This window comes from Hylobates moloch, unplaced genomic scaffold, assembly GCF_009828535.3.
Source record: "Hylobates moloch isolate HMO894 unplaced genomic scaffold, HMol_V3 SCAFFOLD_7, whole genome shotgun sequence".
Taxonomy (NCBI): Eukaryota; Metazoa; Chordata; class Mammalia; order Primates; family Hylobatidae; genus Hylobates; species Hylobates moloch.
Window position 1 is genome coordinate 112119090 of NW_026652282.1, and position 22969 is coordinate 112142058.

At 38.6% G+C, this 22969-nt stretch overlaps 1 pseudogene; it reads left to right on the forward strand.

The window, feature by feature from the left end:
- The first annotated feature begins 11489 nt into the window (after positions 1 to 11489).
- LOC116811193 (olfactory receptor 13H1-like) overlaps positions 11490 to 22969 on the forward strand; it is a 97346-nt pseudogene continuing 85866 nt past the window's right edge.

Below are 22969 nucleotides of genomic sequence, written 5' to 3' on the forward strand. Positions count from 1 at the left end.
TAGAAAACATAAATTGAGATATTCCGAAACAGAAAGCTTCATCTTCACCCTAAAATCTCCTCTTCCTCCTATTTATTGCATCAAATGGAGCCACCATCCACCTTGAAGACATCTCCTAATCCTCTTGTTCCCTCACTGCAACTTCCAATCATCCTCCAGGCTTTGCCTATCCTATTTCTCTGATAAATCTCATCCATCCCTAGACTCTCATCCCACTATCTTTCCCTTAGCTCTGGCCCTCATCATTTCTTGCTCTGACCACTGCAGTGACTTGAGATCTGGTATCCTTAGCAACACAGTCTAACACAGGCTTCACATTACGGTGCCACTCACTTTTCTGAGACATGTCAGAGCTTGTCACTCCCTTGTTTAAAAGTTCTTCATGATGTCTGGTCATGAAGGCAAAAAGTTCAACTCTTCAATGTGACATTTAAGACCTTCCGAGATCTGGACCCAGCCCATATGGTTTTTCTGACTCTTGCTGATTCAGCAATACAAACTTATTAACATTCCCATTAACATCTCCTTCATTTCCAATTCTGAGCACAGGATTGATGTGGTGTCTGTAAAATGCATGTGGTTCTCAACTAGTTAATCCAACCCAGGAAACCCAACAAGAATGTTTCTCCTAATATGAGCCTCCTTCGACCACCTTTTATCTCTGGGCCTAAAGAGTAAGTCCCCCTTTATCAATGTCCCCCTGCACAAGTTTATATGTGCCTCCTTTGTACATCCCTTATACTTTGTACATGGCTGTACAATGTAATATTTCATGCAGCTAAACATCTTAGAAAGCAAGTGAGAGTGGCATCCATCTGGAACAGCACTAGGGTATATCGATGCTGCTGTGTGAATTTCTCCACATGTTTGCATAGATGTAGCACCTTCAGAGGTCAACAGACCTGCTACCATCAAAAAGAATTCAACCTTTATGCTCATGCTCCTTTCATTCTACTAACTTCAGGGATGTTCTACATCCCCAAAACCCCAGCAACCCCTTTGTCTCCTCTTCACGCCTGATATCACCCAAGCTTTGTGCCTAGACTTTCTAGCAGGACCCAGGTTGTTCTTTCTGGAAGTCCCTCTAAACCAGTGACTTTGTCTCTGAAGATATAAAATGAGTTTGAGCAGCCAGGCCCCTCAACATAACTGACCCTTCCCAACCACTGAGGATACTCTGTCCACCTTTGCGTGGCCCGAATACTCTCATGTAGCTAGAACCTACTCATTGTCGCTAAATTCAAGATATCAGAGGAAATATTATCTGGAATTTCTTATCTTCTTTTTTTTAATTTTAGAAAATATAATATCTCTGTCTGTAGCCCTGCTTCCCTCAAAGCTTAGAGTGAAGTGAAATAAATGCAGGGAAGTGGTCCTATATTCTGTACACTTAAGAAATGGGAAATTCAATATTTGTTTACAATAACGGCAAAGTTAAAATAGCTCATGCTACATTGCCAAATGAAGAATAGCAGAGACATAAACACTGTCCTTAAAAAGATTCTTTTAGAAGAAAAGTATGAATCGAATCATTTACTGAAGTACTGTTTGAACAGATGGTGTGATTAACAGCTAACATGTAAGCCATCTTGGGAGTTTATGGAAAAGTAAACAAGTGCAGCTAAAAAGAAATAACTTTATTCCCCAAAAGGTTCTTTCATTCATTTTACTAAGTAAATTGGAAAGCCTGGGTTTTGAAGGCTGCATTTCCTTGGGGGATGCTAGGAAGGAGCAGAGGAGAGTCTCTTCAGAGCAAGACCATGTCGATGCAGGGTCGAGCTCCAAACTCGCCTCCTGAGGGATGAGATGATCTGAGGAGCTGGCCCCTCCCGTCAGCTGGCCCTTGCCAACCACTGAAGACGCTCTGTTCAGCTTGCTCATCTCCAGTGGCCTCACGTGCCTGAGAGGAGGGGAAAGGAGTTAAGGTTTGGGAATCAGTTCCTGGCCCTCTGCTGGGCACTTTGCATGGACTGTTTCCTCTAAGGCTAACATCCCTGGCGGTCACATGTTATAAGGCCAACTTACCCAATAGGGAAAATGGGGTTTAAAAAGGAGGAAGTGGCCTGCCAAGGCTGTATAGAAACTTCCTTCATGGAGCTGCCATTGAAACCCTGGCCTGCTGAGTTCCAGAGCTCTTAGGTGAGGCAGTGGGTTGTCAAGGAAAGAGCGTGGAACAGGTATCAGGAGACATGGGTGTGAAAGTCTGCTCTACTAGCGTGTGCCTTGGGGACAACTGCTGTTCCCTTATGCACCACAGCTTCTACATCTTTAATATGTGGGTGCCATACCGGATGGCCTTGAAGGTCCTCATTTGGATACGGAAATGGCATCGGGATATTAAGTTGGCTTCCAGCCCCATTCCTGATCATCCTCAACTGACATTAGGAATATATCCTTGGACACTTCTGTAGCTGAAGCCATGGTGCCACCTACTTAGGCAAACCTCTGAGGGATTGGCTGATCCTTGGCAGAGCTTTCTTGCCACTGCCCGCACCACAGCACACCCCAATTGGAAATGGCTCATCCCCAAATTGCCCCGGTGTTCATTTATTCTCCTAGTATTTATTGAGTGTGCACTAACACTCCAGGCAAGGAAGTGTGGAAACACGGTGAGCAAGAGGGATTTGGTGTCTCTCCTTCCAAAATTAGATCCAGTAAGGAGACACAGAAGTGAACAGATAATTGAAATACAGACAGATAAATACGAGTATAAGAAAAGGGAACTTGAGCTCTACCTGTGGAATCAAGGTATGCTACCTTGTTGATGGTAGTGATGTTGACACCAAACCAATTTTTTAGTGGATTTTTTCTTTTCCCCTTCTTTTTCTTAGATCTACCTCATTTGTCATATACCAAACTAAACAATTATCAAACATCTAGATATTTAGAATGATCCAGTTGACTGTTATAGATTTGCTTGCCTTTCATTCTGATATTGGTACTACTTAGATGCACATGTTGGTTTCCCAGGCTATTTAGAGTCAAAAGTTGCCAGGAAGGCAATGAAATCACTTATGTTTCCAAAGATAGAGTGGCTTAATTAAAGAGGAAAGCAATCTTCATGTTAATAATCTAGAAATAAAGCCCTTCTCTTGGACACGTCCCTGTAAATGCTTCTGAGCTCTTTCATGTGAAGGGCCTTCTAATTGCTTCTCTGGGACTTAGTCCTGGAAGCTTTGAAAGGGTTTCCCATTGCAATATTAGAACCATTGATACTGTGGCCCCTAGCAGGTGTGATTCCACTTCCTTTTGTGTGCATGTGTGTGTGTTATTATTATTATTATTTACAAAATCAACTTTGAGAATATTCTCCCCATTTAGTAAAGGGAATGCACCTTTTGAGTTACATTTGAATTTCACTCCAGGTCTCTACTAAATGGAATGAAAAAGCCTATTGTGCATTCTGTGCTGATATGTGACAGTCTTCAGAGAAAGGACTCCTTTCTTAGATGGCATGACCCATTAAACATTGCTCCAGGTCAACAGAAGAAGGAAATTTCTGTCCCACCTCAGGTACCCATCTACTATAACCCTTGGCCCTTTGCACCTCACTTTATAGCCACTTGAGTCTAAGTGTCATCCTCACCACTCCTATCCTACCGTATGTTCCTGCAGGTAACAATAGTGTCTTGGGCTTCCTGAGATGCCACTTGCCAAAGGCCAATGCCTTATACTTAGTAGGTGCTCATTCCATATTTGGCCAACGTCAAAACTTTCAACATTGCTTTATTGAGCTCTCAATATTGTTTTATTGGCATGTAAAGCCTGTCATAATTCTTCTTCAAAGGCAGTCATCTTCATTCCTTTCCACATGGCACCAATGTCGTTTCATTAATTTACCAGGTGGTAAAAAACATACTCTAAACCATTCATTCTGAGGATCTTTTCTATTTTTAAATCTTTACATTTGTTCACCTCCAATAATACATCAGGAAAACTAACTTCTGGCCTTACAGACCATATGCTACTCCTAGGGCAGAGAAAAATGGCAAAATAAGTCCTTCAATTCACCATGTTGGACTTTTCTTTGGACAATAATCTAATAAAAGAACAACAAATGTCAATAAAGGATTGTAATATTTTTTGTAAGTCTATAATTATTTACTTGCACAGTTGTTATATTTCATTTTCACTGAAAGCTTTATCTTAAATTGTTTATTTCTTAAAAAAATAAAATATTGTTCACCATGAGTTTTGATAGTCTCTGTATATTGACCATGGGAAACCAAACATACTTGAAATCATAGAGCTTAGAAGAGTCATTAAAGATTTTCTGTTGCCATGGAAAAACGCTTGAGTGGGAAAGCAGGTCACAGCATTCTCTATAAAGTGACATAATGACTGCAGAAATAAGCATAAGAATGGGAAAAGAACCCAAATATTGTTTATGGTCATGGCTAACCAGTGGCATTCTGTTTGGCTTCGCTTCCGTTACTAACAGTTTCCCGTAGCTTCCATGTTTTATTTTTGATTGAAAAAAACAACCATACACTTAAAATAGTAATTGTCTGGTGAGATTTATTTGCTTTATAGATAAGAAAACAAAAGTCCGGAGTGTGTGGGAAAACGAGGAGTGGAAATCTTGCCTCAGGACTTTAAGACTAACTTGTACTCTGAATTCTGATTTGGGAGAGACATTGATTTATAATTTCATTTGTGAATTCATCCAAAAGTTTGGGTACAATAAGAATCCTATGCATTTTAAAACCTGGCACACATTCTAAAGTTAAGAGGGAAACTATGGTTGTACATGAACAAGGGATGTGTTGACTAAGTTTCTTCTTTCTTTGAGATGGAGTAGCCATTTGGACTCATCGTCTTGTGGAAATGCCCCTTGCCCTACTCCCTAGTGCCTCCTCTCAGTCATCTCCTCTTCCCAAGTGCACATTGCCAATAGTAGCTTCAGTCATCCAGAAATGCTCATAACCTCTGGTGCAAAAGGAAATTAGACTGCTCTGGCAAATGGCTGTCAGTGTGTCTGAGTATGAGTTGTTTTCACTAAAGGAAACCTGAACTTTTTGGTGCTAATTCCTGCTAATTGCTGACACCTCATAATTAAATTGACAGAAATTTCACTCCAGGGTCATGGCGTATAAAAACTGGCAGGCTTCTTTAAAGACGGCTTTCTCAAAGGACTCTGAGACTGGGGACTGTGGGATCAACAGAATGTTTCCAGGACTTCATTCTATGAAGAATTCAATGGGCACAGAGGGTCACAAGGGAATGCTATTTAAGGTAGGACGTAAGACTTGTGGATACCTAAGGAACTAGTGTTCATAGCGGCCAGTAGGGCATGGGTGGTCTCCAATTAGTATAACGCGAAATGCAAATACAAAGTGGTATTCAGGCTAGGGCATATGATTTCGAGAATGATCACCATCCCTTCTAGATCAGCATTTGACAAACTACAACATGAAGGCCAAATCCAGCCCCCCACTGCCTGTTTTTACAGATAAAGTTTTATTAGAGTACAGCCATGCCCATTCATTTACATGATCTTTATGGCTGTTTTTGTACTACAAGAGCAGAGTTCAGTAGTTGCAACAAAAATCAATGGCCTGCAAGAGCAAAAATATTCCTGAATACAGAAAAACTTAGCTTACCCCGTCCTAGATCATAAAAGAGAAAAGTTAGAAGAAATAATCCTAAAAGGAAACAAGTATAAAAGAAGAGTTAAAGAGACTCCCAATCTATAGTGTGGAAGCTTAGTAATGAAAGAGCTTGAAATAGAGATGAACGGATGGGAAAAAACTGTATTCCTGGAATAAAATATGCATGTGTGTGGACAGTTCTTTAAGGGCGGTTATGAATCATCTAAAGCTGGTGTTGGCAAACTACAGCGTCCTGGTCAAGACTGGCCCACCATGTGTTTTTATAAATGACATTTTATGGGAATACAATTACACCCATTTGTTTATGTATCTTCTATGGCTGTAGCGTTACTACAAAAGCCTTTAATAATAGAATGAGGCTTTTAACTCTTATGGCCTCAAGTGCCCTCCTCTTGGTCTTCCCCAACTTGCAAGACCTCTGAATCAGCTTTGCAGGCTCTTTTTCTTTCTCTAAGATTTGCTTATTGTTCTCCACCCATTCTGGTCACATTTCCAGTCTTATTACCCATTATCTGCAGAAGCAAATGGGAGAAACTTTACCTGGAGGCAGTATTTTGGCCCATGATTACATGTCATATCCCAAATCATGGGTAAAACAATAAACTTGGAATTCTAGGACTTGGTATCTGCTTAAATAAATTTCTCCTAACATATTGATTAATGGATCAATGTTATGTTGGAAGAATGTCTCCAGTGACATACCCAGGGCCCTGTTCTGTTTAACATTTTTATCAAATGACTTAGATAAAAAGCCAGGAGGCAAATTTATCAAATTTTTGTTAACACAAAGAAAGCAAGAAGCAATAAGTAAAGTTTGAGATACCAGAATTAACATTCAAAAAGACCTCAGTGGACTGAACAAGATGAAGCATTGCTTGGCAAATGGTAAAGCTGAGCCTTGAGGTTAAAAGAAAATCAATTGTGCAGTTACAGGAAGTGAACTAAATGGTTTGAGAGTAGTTTGTGTGCAAAATTCAGTGTCAGTGGCCTTACTTCCCTGCTAAGTATAATACTATTAAAAATAGCTGATTATCCTAAATGGCTTAGTACAGGAGTACCGCCACAGTCTGTCTCAGGAGCAGAACTGGGTTTGTGGTTGAGATCTTGGAACTATATCATCTAAAATGAGATGGAAAGACTATAGCATTCTTAGCATAGAGAAACATACTCTGAATCTGAGGTTAATTTTATTCATGAGTTTCAGTGGTAATCCCAAATCACATGCAAGGATTGCAAGGTTTCCCCTTACACATGACTTACGATGCTAACACTAGGAAAGTCCTGGACAAACTAGGACATTTGGTCACACTACATTATGCTTCAGCCACACTTAACTCCTATCTATTCAGCAAACAGTTTCAACTTGTTCTTGCCTTGGGGTCCGAGCACTTGCTGTTCCCTCTGCCTGGGAATATCTTTCCCTAGATTTTCACATGGCTGTTGGGACATTTTGGTCCCAACTGAAATGTCACCTCCCTTGAAACCTCACATTTATAATAACGATTTTGTTTCACCACGATCTTTCAAATTGCCCTGTTTTGTTTTCTTCATAACAGTTTTTACTATCTGAAATTATTTTATTTGTTACTTATCTTTCTCACCACATTAGAATATAGGTTAAAAAGAAAAGTTTTACCTCTTTTGCTCATTGCTCTACCCTCAGCAACTAAACCAGAACTGAACGCATAATAAGAACTCAATAAATATTTGTTGAATGGATAAATGAAAGTGAATGATTCTGCATGGTATATATTCTGCATATATATACCAAAGTGCTCTGAAAAAAAAAACCATAGGATAAGTCAAATCCAGAGAGCTGGCAAACTTTCAGATGAGGTCGCACAGGTCAGTATGCTATGGGGATGAGTCTAGTGTACTTTGATTACAAGCTGTGAAAGCTGATGTCAATTGGGACTTACGAGATTGCTACGTAAGTACTGTCTACACCCAGGAGAACAAAGTCTGGGCCGTTTGCATACTCTGTGCTGTGGTCTTGAAGTGAAAAAGGTCTATTTTCATCTTAAATTTCTTGAGACTCTCTAGCTCTGGTCAAATTATCATCAGAGTTTTAAGAAACTTCAAATTAGAATATTGAGAGAAAAATATCTATGGCTTCACAGCCAATTTTCCTTTTAGAAATATTGGCCATACAGTTTCTTTCTATTATGAACTCCCAGATGATGTGGTTTTTTTCTCCCAACATTCCAGTCCATTCCATCATAATTAGGTCCATAGCATCATTTCCCCTCAATGCTTCTTTAACCTTCTGAGAAATGAAATTGTCAGCAAGGCAATCCCAAATTTATCAGACTCTCTGCTTTTAACAGAACGAGACTTCCATCAGATGCCTGGACAGCTAAATCCTTCCATTCCTGATGTAGCTTGCCTCTATGCCAGTTCTGTAATCTTCATTACGGAAGCATCAACCATGTCCTCTGTGAAATATTTCCTTGATTGCACTGCAATTTCTCCATATTTGTATGCTCCTGCAAATGTTCACCATCTTATTCCCCTTTACATTTTGTGTGAATTTTCATGGAGGTTTAATAGGTTTTTAACATACAGGATGAGATGGTCCCTAGGACAGAACCAGAAAGAAAGGGCAAATCTTACTACCAACCCTCTATGGACAGATAAAAGGAGTGACTCACAAAAGTCCAATGTGAACTAACTATCTGGCTGAAAGTTCTCTTCTGCTGTCTTTCAACAGACCATTGCTCTATCAGTCAACATTTTTTGTACTAAAGAACTGAAGATTTTAAATTTCAGAAAAAAAATGTTATTCAGAGTCCAGTAGTCAAAAACAGTATGATTGAATGTAGCATAAAACTACTTGAATGGAAGTATCCACTTAGTCAAAGTGACATCAAGAGGATTTATTTCAGCAAGCATCTTTTAAGAGTTTCTTTTGTGCAAGGTAGAATACCAGAGAAAACAGATGACTTAGATTTGTTTGCAAAAATCAGGGGCTTACAGCCCCCAAAGTGTACACCCAGCTTTAAGCTTAGTTATATGGGGTCTAAAGTCCCTAAAGTTAATAAACAACTAAATAAAAATTTAAAGATGTCCAATCTCTGTTGGACTCACAATCATACTTGGGAGAAAACTTGACTGATCAACATAGCATATCATTCAGAGGGCCCAGCAGACACAAACATTGTCACACAGTCCTACTGTGATATATACCTTGGCCTTCAGAATTCCTCAATATTAAATCTTCATAGTACTACTTGAACATTTAACTTGCAAGAAGAAAAAAAAAAAATGAAAGAATGAAGAACTGCCCAGACAGAATGAAGTCTCGCTTTCTTCACCACAACCATATTTACTGACCAGAATCATTGCTATCAGGAACATTCACTGAAATTCTCATTAACCAATTTGGAAGGAAAATGAACTTTATTTTAATGAGCTAAACATAGCAGATGTCTCCTCCTTCTTTGTTTTCTCTCTCTGTGTTTATATTGGGAGAGTTAATTGCAAAGCAGGGACATCCTATAAGTCCCCAAAGTGGAAACTTTTCTTCAAGACTGAGGTTATCAATTCTTAAACCACCACATGATTATCTACATTTCTAAACATTATCTTACTCTTGCATTTGAATCCTGGCTTCTTTTAATGCTGCTTAAGTATTTTTGGTCTTGTACTTAGACTATACTTTGGCAAACACCAACATTTTTAAAAGATTTCAGTGTATTCAGAAAGGATATCTCCTCAATTTATTTTTCTGTAGCTGGGAACAAAGTAACAGAATTTAGAACACTAGAAGAAGAAATATCATTTTAATATTTGTAGAGGCAAAGAAAAACTGCATGTCATGAACTGGCATCTATATTAATATTATATATGTGAGAAAATGAATTTTTTATTGTTTCTTGGACACCAACCTATCATGGTCGCCTTATTACATGCCACCTCTGTGTAAATAAAAGAAAAGGATATTTAAACAAGTAGAAATAATTGTGCATGATTCACCAGCACAGTTAACTTAAGATTTTCCAGCCTTATAACCACAACTGATAGGAAGATTTATTACCACAGCTGCTTGTATTAAACTTCTTTTCCTTGCAGTTGAAGGAATCAAATTTCTTCTTGGAGATTAGTCATTTGTGGGGGTGTCACCAACTGCAAAATGCTTCTGTTATGAATGAGGTGCACTTCTCTGTTGCTGCCCTCCAGCCCTAAGTCAGTGAGTAATTTTCATCTCTTTATGTGTCTTTCCCGCCTACTATCAGGAACAAATTTTAATGACTTACACAGTCAAACTTTCTTTAGTTGTTGTTCAAACCTAAAACTTCAGATTGTATTGTTTCTGGTAATGTGATAACCTCACGAGGAAAGGTAGGATGGAATGACATTTTGGCACATGTTTACAAAATGAAATACAAACTGTAGGGAAGGTCTGCAAGGGGCATGAAAGCAGGAGTTAAGGTATCTTGGGTGGCTATAAATGTGCCGGGCACATTTATTTATTTATTTATTTATTTATTTATTTATTTATTTATAGAAATTGTCTTATCTAATTCTTGGAACAATCCTGCAAGAGGCTGGGTGGTATTCCCATTTCACATATGAGAAAAATGACTTTCTCAAGACTGTGCAGGTTTTAGTGGCTAAACCAAAAGGTAAGCTTAGATCCAGCTGGCTCCCTTGCTTTCTTTCTGTATGTGAACAGTTTGCCTTTTAGTTATAAAGTTATAAAGAATTACACAATTATATACAGCAATAATATAACTATACAGTATGGTGAGATTGACGCTGTATCTAAATACGAAAATTCTAAAGCCAACAGACACTTCAGTTGGTCACATCTTTCACTCCCTACTAAAACCATGTAAAACTGAAAAGGCTCTGTCTTTTCTTTTTGAAAAATCCTGGAAACATGCATTCAAAACTTGCCTTGTCCCTTTTCACAGTTGCTAGTGACTGTTGTCTGCATGAAATCCTTTTATCTATTAAGATTTCCCCATCACCCTTTAAGCTCTTGTTCGAAACTATATGGAGATGATAGGATCTGCACATAGTAAGCTTCTGTCAGTCGAAGATAGATGTCAGAACAATTGAGCAAAGAGTGAGATTTCAGTAAATCCACCGATTTCTTGGTTTATTGCATGTCAATTTGGCTACTGGTGTTTTTCCACTGAATTGACTAGATGGTTTAGCTACATATGCGCTTTCTAATTCACCATATATAGGTGGTTCTAATATGACATATAAGGGGAAAAGAGGGTTGAAAAGTAAAGAAGTATTTCAAGCATTCAAAACTGTATCCTTGAGTTTAAATTAAAAATTATTATTAAATAGGTGAATCAACTTAAATAAAGCTGGAAAACATTTTTGTTGGGCAGATGTAGCTTATTTGCCCTTTTTTTGGTCAAGGGTAAAATCAATCATGTAGCTAAACCCCTTTATGAGAGTAATAATTCTACTTGACTCAATGTCAATGTAAGTACCTCTATTTGGGTTTTAACAGTCCATACAACTAAATCAGTCTGTCCTAGGTCATGTAAGTTTCTATAAGACAGAAAAGCAAAGAGAACATATATTTCCACCACTGGATACTTAAACAGTTGAACCTAACCCAGTAAAATAAATGACATACAGTAATTAATTAGAGCTCCAGAACATGAACTATAATAGGCTACTGAGATGCTCTTCCTCTTCTTTCTTCATGTAGATGACATTGTTTTGTCTCTTTTCCCAACACTTGAGACAAGTAAATGGGCGGTCTAAAAAGAGACAATGCCTCTGAGATGACCGAACTCATCCTTGTTGGATTTGCCCAACACCCTGAAATCCAGACTGCCTTATTCTTGGAACTGCTGTTTTTCTACTGGTCACAGCGTTTGAGAACATCCTTATCGTTGCTGTAGTGAGATGAGATTCTCGACTTCATACTCCTATGGGTTTTTTTTTTTCCTTGGTAACTTATCCTCCCTTGAAATGTGTTACTCCACCAGCTGGGAGTTGTAAGTCTTGGCTCAATGCATCAAGGACTTCCCCACCATCTCCTATAACAGCTGTTCTGTTCAGATGATCACACACCTCTTTCTGGGGATGACAGTGTCTCCTCCTTGCTGGCATGGCTTACAACAGGTTTGTTGGAATCCCTTATCTCCTCCGTTACACTATTATTATGAACAGTCAGGTCTGTATACGGTTGGCCTTGGGAATCTGGACCCATGCCTTCTTAGTAGCAGTCACACTAATCATCGCAATTCCTGCTAGTTATTATGGACACAATGTCATCAACCATTTTACCTTGAGATCCAGGCCCTGCTGAAGCTCGTCTGCTCAGACACCCTTGTCAGCCTGATTCAGGGTCTGGTTATCAGTGTGTTCACACTGCCCCTGCCCTTCACCTTCATCCTCATCTCCTAATTTTGCATTGTTGTTGTGCTGTGGAGGCTAGGCATGAAGCTTTCTCCACCTGTGGATCTCATCTGACTGGAGTCACCATATTTTATGGGGCAGCCATCTACATGTGCTTGAAACCTCAGTCAAAGGAAGAGGATAAAGTTGTCTCAAAACTTTATGGAGCAGTTACTTCCATGTTCAATCCCCCAATTTACATTCAGAGAAATAAGGATATAAAAGGTGCACTTAGAAAGTTGCCAAAGGAAATGAAAAATCCTAACAGTTCTCTTTAAACTTCTCCAAAGCGCAGGAAAAACAGTGAAAACTTGGCCTATTATTTCAATTTATGTTTCTTTAAAACAAGCAACAAAATTTTAGTGAGCATTCTTTCCATGGTCCCCACTAGGCACTCATTAACAATTTACCATAAATATTACTAGGCACTCATTAACAATTTACCATAAATATTACCATAAAATTTACCAAAAATATTAACACTTTGTCAAGCCCCACATTAAGACCTAAGGCCATGAATGTGCCCAAAGTAGTTCACAGAGAGAATAATGGTAGTAGGTATGTGGAGGCAGGCGCAACAGCCATAGTAGCCTATCAGGGAGAGCCCTTTCTCTTGGGTATAAGCCATAAGATTTTTGTAACTAAACATCTTTGTACTTGCCACACAAAGTGGGAAAAATTCATATACAAGACAGTGGTTACACAACCACAATACAGCATTTGCCTCTCATAACACATTTTATAGGTGTGTGCACCAATTTGAACCTAATGGACAAATGGACCCTCAATTCTCCCATTTAGGTGATAACATTCTATGGCAAAAAGTGTCTTTTGTATGTAAAGCACTTTATCTTTTAATAAGTGCTTTTAAATTATATTTATAATTTCTTATTTTAAAGTAATCTTCTCTCAACCAACATTGTTTCTACAAATATTAAATTTCCATCATATCAATTTCTTATAAAAATGTCTATACTGAAGTTGTTATTCTCTCGCCTTCTCCTGTTTCTCTGTCTCCTCTTCCATGATATGCTTTAGCGACCCTCTGGCCATTTCAACCCCGATTTCTCATACACATTTATGAGCTTTAGTATTTCTGCTCTTCCCAAGAGTCTTCATGACCAAGATTGTGATTATTTTTCTCCTTTTTCTCCATTTAATAAGATGCTATATGCACTTTCTGTTATAGGCAGCCAACATTTATTATATACTTTGTCATAATAACTTGTTATTCTTTTTCTCATCTTAACTTTGACCAACTGACTCTAAAATTCTGCCATAGCACATTCAGAAGTTGGATATATATGTCTTCTTACTTCTAAAATCTCCTTTCCTCCCATGACTTTTCTTGGGTTGATGGCTTTCTGGTCACAATATTTTCTATCCTTGGCTTTTTTATTTACTTTCTTTCTGAGGATTGATCCTTTCTGGGTTCTTAAAAATACTTTGCAAAATTGTCTCTTCCCATAAGTTTTCTGCCATTATTGTGAGCAAATGGAGTGTGATGCTTACTCCTTGATTGCTATGATTTGCTGCCAGAGATCAAGAGGCAAATTCATTGGGAAGAACAATTCTCCATTGATTCTGCCTGACCCTCCTTCATTAGGGATTTTCTTCTGAATCAGTTTTTCTAGGTTTTAAGAGGGCCAGGAAAAAGTCCCTGTCAGTTCCACACTGCACTTTGTTTGTGGTACCATGTATATATAATCAGAATATATATGCTTGGATGGTGGGCAAAGGAATCAGAAAACTTGAGTTTGAATTCGGGCTCTACATTTACTAGCTGTTCCATTACAGCTTAGGTAAATTACTTAACTGCTCTGTGAATCACTTTCCCCATCCACAAAATAGAAATAGTAATAGTATTCCTCTTATAGTGTTGTTGGAAGGATTAAATTTATGGTTCATGTAAGGCCCTTATAACAGCTCTTGGCACAGGGTAATCATTCAATAAATGTTAGATACAATTGCTATTTTCTATATTTCATCCAAATGCTCCCGTTCTTTTTTTTTCTAAAGTCTATTTCCTTTATGAATCTTTCCCTCCAGACTTCCCAATGAGGAGCTTTGCTGGCCCATTCTCTAATTTTAGAAACACTGTAATATCATATTTCCCTTTGGCTTTCATTTTTATGGCTTTGCTCTTAATCTGGGTGACTCCTATTCCAGTTCCTCTGACCTATGCTTGATATATTTTAAGTAGAGACAGCCCCAAACTTAGGAATGAGTTATATCCAAAAGCTAACTCATAAGTCATCAGCTTGGAACTCAGAGCACGTTTTCTCTACTGAGATAGGGTGGCTACATTCCAAGGGCAGCTCACCAACACCTATTTAGGTCATCATTTTATCACTAATAATACTAAAAGTCCTAGGACCATACTTTTTAAAGTATGTTTATTGGAAGACAGGTGTTGAGTCCCCGTGTAGAATTCCAAAAACACTGACACTGTTAGATGGGATTTCTGATCCCCAGAAAATATTCCATGAGGGTCTCTGCCACCACACTCATGTCCTAGCGGGTGTATGAGGAATTCTCACAGCAAGGTATAAGAGTGGGACTTAGAGAGCTTCTCTAGAGACTATGAAAATAATAACTCACTTCTGTGTATAAGTCATTCACAAGTCAGAGGACTTCTGATCCTCTCTTCATTTCTTTTTATGCTATTTATTACTGGTTTGGGATGACTTGATAACACTCTACCTCGGGCCAATCATTCCACAAACATTTACTACGTGTCTACTGTGTGTTAGGGATGCAAATCCAAATAAGACATTTTTTACCTTCGAGAGGATCACATTGGAGCTGGGGAGCAAATATGCACCAGTGAAGAACTACAGATACTGTGATCCACATTATTTATGAGGTACAGGCACCAGCTATAACTGGGCCAGTCAAGAAATATTTAATATTTTAGCAGTCTTGAGAGAGAGTTTGCCAGTTGGATAAGGGAGGACAATTTTAGTGGACATAATGTGAACAAGTACAGAGGTACGAAACCCAGCTTGGTGTACTTCCAGATACTGCCAACAATTCAACATTACTGCAGCAGAAGGTGTGGGAAGTGTTTCTGGCAATATGTACGACCTGAGAAAAAATCAGTAAGCCAAATTAGGGGGAGACTTGTTATTCTCTGTTAAAGAGCTTGTACTTTCTTTATCCTAGAGATCAACAAATTACAGCCTGAAGGGCCAAATCCAGCCCTTGGCTTATACAGCCCACGAGCTAAGAATGGTTTGCAAATTTTTAATGGATGTAAAAAAGGCAAAGAAAAATGTTTTTACAAAGACTGTATGTGTCATACAAAGCCAAAAATCTTTACTATCTGGCCCTTTACAGAAAAAAAAAATGCAGACTCATGCAATAAGTAAGTGGTGGGTAATCACGGAAGGTTTTGAGCAAGTCAGTCGAATGTTCAGAATTGTGCTTTAGAAAGATCACTTTCACAACAAATGTGAGCAATTGATTGAAGAGATATAAGACTGGACATAGGGTAATATGATTCGAGCAATAATCTGAGAGCTGATGTGGACCTGAACTGGGCTATAGCAATAGAGATTTGGAAAAGACCTGTATCATAGAGTACCCTTTCCTTTTTTATTTTTACATGCAATTTCATGCACATTCCAGATACGTTTTCTCAAAAGCAGCACAGTTATAATAAGGGGCTTCACGGATAAGGCAATCTCACCTTCAAAATCACTCATTTCTTCCCTAAAACTAAACGAGCACAGAGAGATATGGAGGGGGATAGGGTCTAAAGGCACATAGTTGTGTTTTATTCACATACTTCAGCTCCTTTTCTATTCCAGAATAGCTCTGCATGAGTTATAAAATTGCATTTGGTTAAAATAGAGTGTTTTTGCTGAAAGATAATAAATATCCTCTGGCTTCTTACATAATCTCTGAAGTTCACTGATCACCTGTCACTCCTTTAGACATCGTTTAGATGCGTTTCATGCATCATGAATCATGCCACTATGAGTCTTTAATAGGAAGATTTCTAAAAGCGTTGTTTAGAAATGTCAGTGACTTTCCGTTTCTAAGTTTTTCTTTTCTCAAACATCACTCTCTCTCCTTGTTTTATCACATTGGTCATTTACTTCTTATCCCATATACCAGAGAAACCCACAGATAAATGTTTGCTCAGCCTACCCCAAAAAGTCTTGGAATAATAATATCTAAATGTTGTTCAAGATATTTGCATAAATGTTATCTCATTTGAGCTTCATAAAAACGTGACGTCTCTTTACAGATGAGTAATTTAAGAATCTGGAAGCTAAAAACATTTGTCCAGAGTCACATGGCTGTTTACGTAGTAGAAGCGGGACTAAAAGTCACCTCTGACCACAAAGCTGGTAGATTTATCACAGTGCTGCATCTATAAGGGTTGCAGATCCAGATTTTCTCATCAACACCTTGTTCACGATGTTCACTCACATTTTGAGCTGTGAAATCTGTTGCTGAGTCATTCCTTGATTTTCTGCATGGTTTTGCGTACCCCAGTATTAGCCTACATCCTTTCCTGTATTACAGCTCCATAAAGAACTCTCATAAATGACTTGAAGTCACCTTAACCTAACTGTCTAAAATCTCTCAAACACATGACAACTTTCTTCTCTTCCTGAACATGAGAAAATGTCAGTAGCCATCCTTGCCTTTACTGCTTCCCACTGTTACCTTGACTCTTTCAGTCTACTGCAGATATTTGTCATTTGCCCTTTGATTTTCCCCACTTGGTTTTAATTTATTTATTTATTTTTTTACTGTGCTCTCCATCAGTTTGTTCTGAAATTGAAAAATATCTATTTTTCTCTTCAAAGTATTTGGCTTCATTTCTTTCCTTGAGAGCTTTCCTCGAATTTTTTTCTCATCTGTACCAATCCTCTCTGACAGCTTGGAATGAAAGCTGGGCTTCTCTCCTTGACCATTCCTCATCATTTTCAAAGCCTTCTCTTAGTTATATGAATTTGCTCATCCTCCATTTACTTCTGCCAAATTTCCAAGCTTTTAAGAAATTAATTTCAGCTAGTACCATTGCATGATCAGAAAAAGTGCTTTCATTTCATATGTTGGACCTCTACTCTCTCTTGCATACAAATCCTGTCAGCCCTAATGGATCACTTCTTTTTTTATGTAAGCATATTACAAACTGTTAGTATGCACTTCCAAATAATCTTCTTTCAAGTCTACATTTTTGCACACAATTTTCTAAATATTCAGCTTCACTGGTCAATTTCCAATTATCTCTGGCTCTATCCCCTTTTCTGAGATGTAATTGAAATGTCTCTACTCCAACATAAAATAGAGTGGTTTACTCTATTTTATGAAGAATGAAAAAACCACATCCTTAATTTACAAATCTGAGCTGTTCTCTTCCCTAATTGTCATCCTTGATCATGTCTTCCAGTTGAGATCTCCTATCTGTCGTCAGACCTTTGCATGATAATGTTTAACCCAAAATCTTACCCCATTGTTGTACTCTCTTCCTCCTTTTCAATAACAAGAAACTTAAACTTAGACATTTCATTTGAATAACCGGCAAGTAGTATAAGCAAGCACTCTATGTTGTAAACATAAAGGAAATAGATAAATTATTTGTAGGTAGGAAGAAATGTGGAAGACTTCTTTGAAATAGAAGAACTGGAGCAAGGTTAATGGAATATTTCTTTTAAGAGAGAAGAACTTGAGCACAGGTAGGATTATAATAATCAAAATGTAGTATGGGATATGATTCATTCCAAGTGGCAGGAAAAAAATGTGCACAAGTTTAGGGGCATGCCATGGGGTGCATTTTCATAATGGCTAGCTCCTGTTGGCTGAAAGATAGCCTGCAAGTGATATACATTGGGAAAGATAAGGTGGGGGCATGTTGTAGAGCATATTGCTAGCCAAAGTCGTTTAGACTTTATTCTATAATAAAGAGTAAGCCATTGGAAAGTTTAAAAACAAAAATAACATAGTAGACTCCAGAATCTTTACTGAAGGAGTAGGTGGATTAGTCAAAGATAAATCCAAAATGTTTCATTTGGGTGACTAGGAAGAGAGCAACACTCTAAACAAAGAAGGAAAGGAGGGGGCTTGCTGGTTTTGGTCAAAAGAAAATGGGTTCAGCTTTGGATATAACTGAACATAAGGTGTTAAAAAGCCATTCAAGTTGAGATAGTAATCAAATACATGGATATGCAGGTCTGAGAATTTAGATACACAGATAAATTTTGGAAGTCAACCACATAGAGGGGATAAGAAATGTTGTAGGGGTATGTAAAATCACCATGCCTGAAGTCAGAGACAAGATCAGAAGGAGTGTCCATGGAGAATACCCATGCTTACAGGGTGGGAAGGGAAAGGGGCAATTTAAAGAGAAGAAGTGGTTGTACGGAAGTTAGTGGAAGAATCCAAAGACTGAGCCAAAGGAAGAGAGAATTTAAAGAAGGAGGAGGGAGATTACCAATGTCAAATATTTCCAATATATGGAGGAGGAAAAGTTCTGAAAAGCATTCAATTTGACAATTAGAAAGTCATTAGAAACTGTCAAACAAGATGTGTGAATAAACTGGAAGGTTCAAAAGCTAGAAAGTAGGCATGAGAAAGCATAGGCAACAATGTAAACTACTTTTTAGTAAAGTTTGATGATAAAAGAAGGTGAGAAATGAGATAGCTCATGAATTTATCAGGATTAAGAAATGCATACTTTTAGAATTGAAGAATCATCTGTATGATTGCAGGCATAAGGAAAGGAGCTTGGTACAAAGTAGGAAATACATACATTTATGTATATATGTATATATTTTTTCATTAGAAAGGGAGGCAGGGAAGGGAAGGGAAGGGAAGGGAAGGGAAGGGAAGGGAAGGGAAGGGAAGGGAAATATAGGGTAAAATATTTGTAGCATAGAAAACAAGGACAACTACTGAAGCAAGACCCTGAAAAAGCAACAGGTGGAATTAGCTAACCATGCACATGCTATGGGTAGCTCTGGCAAGAAGGGAGGTGGGGGCTTCTTTCTCAGAAGCAGAAGGAAAGGACACGTCCAGATACAGAAAAGAGTTAAAGTTGAAAGGAGAGAAAGGACCAAACGGATTTTATTCATCTCTGATCAATCTAAATTTCTATTACGCACGTTTCTATTCCTCCAACTTCTGTGACTGGGACTCCACCTTCAGGAAGCCTGTAGCATTTGTTTCCTTGCGTGTGTCTCTTTTATTCCTGTTCTGCAGATGTTTTCTGTAGCAAGCCTACATCACCATTTCTTTCAGTAGCCATTAGTTTACCCCAGCTCTTTCTTGCTGCCCTCGCAGTTTTATTATATTCCTTTATTCCTTTCTCTACCCCTACCTAACATCTATTTTTATTCTTCTCTGTCACGTAAATCCCTCATCCACACATTTTACTGCCTGAATCTCTTAACTCCTCATATAGACCCTTCCTGACTAGTAAATACTATAGCTAGTAATGACTACATTTTTCAGGAGGTTGAACTGTGATAGGAAATGATAGCCAGAGAAGGGATAGCATAGTGGGGGGAAAAAACCTTGAACAAGTTTACAGAATAAAGAAAAGGAGTCAGTAGAAAAAAAAAAGGGAGATGTTAAAAACAAAATAAAGGAAATAATTTGATTCCAGAGCAGGTAGGAAGAAATGGAATCCAGAGCACAGGTAAAATGATAATCTTAGGCATAGAGCTACTCCTGCTGAGGCGGGAAAGAGGAAGTAATAATGGGTCAAGTGCATACACATTTGTAGGAGGAGACATGAACTTTAAGAATTCCAACCTAATGACTTCTATTTCCTGGAGTAGTAGGGAGGCCAAGTACTGAGAATTAAAGTGGAAGTGATGGAGTAGTGATGGGAGGAGGCTCATGAAAGTTTCAACATGCTTTTGTGGAAAATGGAGGAGAGAGTAGTCTAGGAAAAATTGAGATTATCAAACAACATAGAGGATCCAAGCAAAATTGGAAGCAATAAATATGTAGAGGCATAAATCCACATGGATGTGAGACTGTTATCTTAGTAATACTTAGCAGTCTACATGTAGGGAAATATGGCCCAAAGAAGATCTACATAGAGGAAAAGAGTTGAATTAATGTAGGTGAAATTGAAATAAGAATGGATTCCAATGTCCCAAGGGAGCATGCCATGCTTGAAAAACTAAGGTAGTTTGCTATAGCTGGAAGCATAGTATATAAGACTAAAAATTAATCAAGGACCCAACAAATGATGTTTTTATATGCTTTGGCAATGGAAATCCACTGAAGGGTTTTGAACTGGGGAATGACTTGATCGCATCTGTGTTTTGAAAGCATTACTAGAAAATATCTATAGAGGGGGGAGTACAAGGAATCGACAAATGGCAAAGAGGCCATTTAAGAGGTTATTTCAACAGTATAGATGGGAAGGCTTGAACAAGCGCACAGAGGTGGGCATGAAAGGAAGAAATGGATTAGAGAGACCTACAGAGATGACTAGTTGAGGATAGGTTTGAGAAAACTTGGTGACTAAGTGGGATTTTAGGTTATTTGAATTTCATTTCTTCCTCACAGATTCTTCTTCCTTACTCCCCTCTGCAGATGATCCTTCCTTTGACAGAAGCCAAAAAAACTAGTACTAATTGCATACAAAACTCATAAAGTATTATTGAAAGCTGAACAGTATAATTGGAAGAGCATGGACTTAGGAGTTTCATGTTCTAAGCCCTACTCCACCACTTAATATCTTCATGATTTGGCACAGTTAACCTCACTGAGCTTCAGTTCCTTCGTCTGTAAAATGAGGATCATATCTATTTTCCAGAGCTACTGTAAGGTTTAATGAAATACTGCAAACATGTATAGAAAGTGGTTTGCTTGAATGCTTCCTGGTACGTAATAGATGTTCAAATGGTAGTTAGTTCTGTTTCCATTATTTTTATTACTCTTAGTATCTTTGTTATTATCTCAGTGTCCATGGAGTGCTTTTTCCAGATTCTGCTGTCCCCTCCAAGGCTGGTTTCATCGTGTTTCATCCTGCCCCTGCCTTCTCCTCACTGAAGTCATACCAAGTCACATTGTAGATAGGTGACCCCCTAAATATTGCCCAACAAGCCACATAGTGTCAGGGACCCTCCCTAACTCCAGTCCAATCATTGAGCCAGCTGGCCCTAGGTTCACACCAATGGCACAGGCTGTCCCTCAAATCAGGCCGTATTTGGCTGGACAAGGAAACCAACCACACAAAGATGGCCTCTCAGATCATTCGTTTAACTATTGCCATAAATGGACACAGAAACCTCCTACCATTGCATCTGTCATAAGTGAATATATTATATTCTCATATGCTGTGTTCTCATACATTATATTCTCCCAGGCATGCCTCATGTCCAACTACCTCAAAACATGCCAACCGGAAGAAGCCCCTCAAATCTCAACACATAAGGAGTGCAAAAAAACAAAAACAAAATCTTAGCAGCCAAGGCCCCTCTGACTGAATCATGGCCAGCTGTCTTTAAAATAACGTATGCCAATTTTATGACTGCCTACAGAGATTGCCCTGCAAATAATCTTGGGTAGGTGGTTGTGCCTCTAATTATACCCCATAAGTGACAGAAATCATGCTGCATCATGACTCTCTTCAAATTGCAGAAAAACAGACCTAATTAAAAGAGTTTCCTGATGGCCGGGTGCAGTGGCTCACGCCTGTAATCCCAGAACTTTGGGAGGCCAAGGTGGGTGGATCACCTAGGGTCAAGAGTTTGACACCAGCCTGACCAACATGGAGAAACCCCATCTCTACTAAAAATACAAAATTAGCCAGGCATGGTGGTGCATGCCTGTAATCTCAGCTACTTGGGAGGCTGAGGCAAGAGAATCGCTTGAACCCGGGAGGTGGAGGTTGCAGTGAGCCCAGATCACACCACTGCACTCCAGCCTGAGCAACAAGAGTGAAACTCTGTCTCAAAAAATAATAATAATAAAATAAAATAAATTTTAAAAAAACAGTTTCTTGTTTTCCTCTGAATAAGTCCAGTACGGTCCTTTTAACAGAAGCAGCATGTTCGAGGTTCTCTCCTCAAGAATCTACCAAGTTGTTGTTCAAAAGGATTATTTTCCCAGAACTAAGGATCAACTTTGAGTGATAACCTGACATGGAGGTACAAAACAAATCGTGCACAAAAGGAGACCAAAATGTCAGGCATTTTCCAGAATTTCCCTTTGGCATCAGCCCTATGGTCTTAAATTGATAAGAGCTCTAGTAAGACCTATTTGGGTACTCTTTACCCTACAATCTTCCCTTGCCCAAGCTAGAACTAGGGTCAGTGGCATTCTCTATGCTCACATTTTCCTAATTATACTGTAGAACCACTACCAAATTGCTAGAATTGGGACCAAGTGGAATAGTGAGAAGAGGGGAGAAAAGTGGTCTATTTAACTTCATCTCACCCTTCCAGAATCCACAAGGCTTCTCTCATGGACAAAGATTTCGCATAATGGGGACCTTTACAAAGTGTGAGGAGTCTGCTTGGCTATGATAGGAGCAAAGAGTTTTAAGCAACAGATTACGAATTCACATTTGGGTAAAAGCAGGCAGAACCTCTGTTAGCCTGGAGACTTCAAGGACGTTGATGACAGCAGTACACATGCCTCTTACTATTTGAGAGGGAGCCAAATGTCTACGGAATGTAGTATTAAAAGAAACTATTTAGTAATTTTAATACATCTCTGTAAACAAACATAATTCCACAAGGCTACTCTCAGAGGCAAGGACGGGAAGCCGTAGCAAGGAATGTCTCTGTTCTAGTCCTAAGAAGATTTGTGTCGCTTTCCCATAACCTCAAGCGTTTGCTTGCTCTTGTAACAAATCAGGCCTAGACTATCACTGCCTAACAATTTTCCAGTACGCGTCACTTTCATTTCAGCTCCTGCTAGTGTGCCATGCAAAGCACCTGGGCATAGTAATTAATTTTAAGCATTTATGCATGCTAGTAAACAATTCTAGCACAACTTTGTGG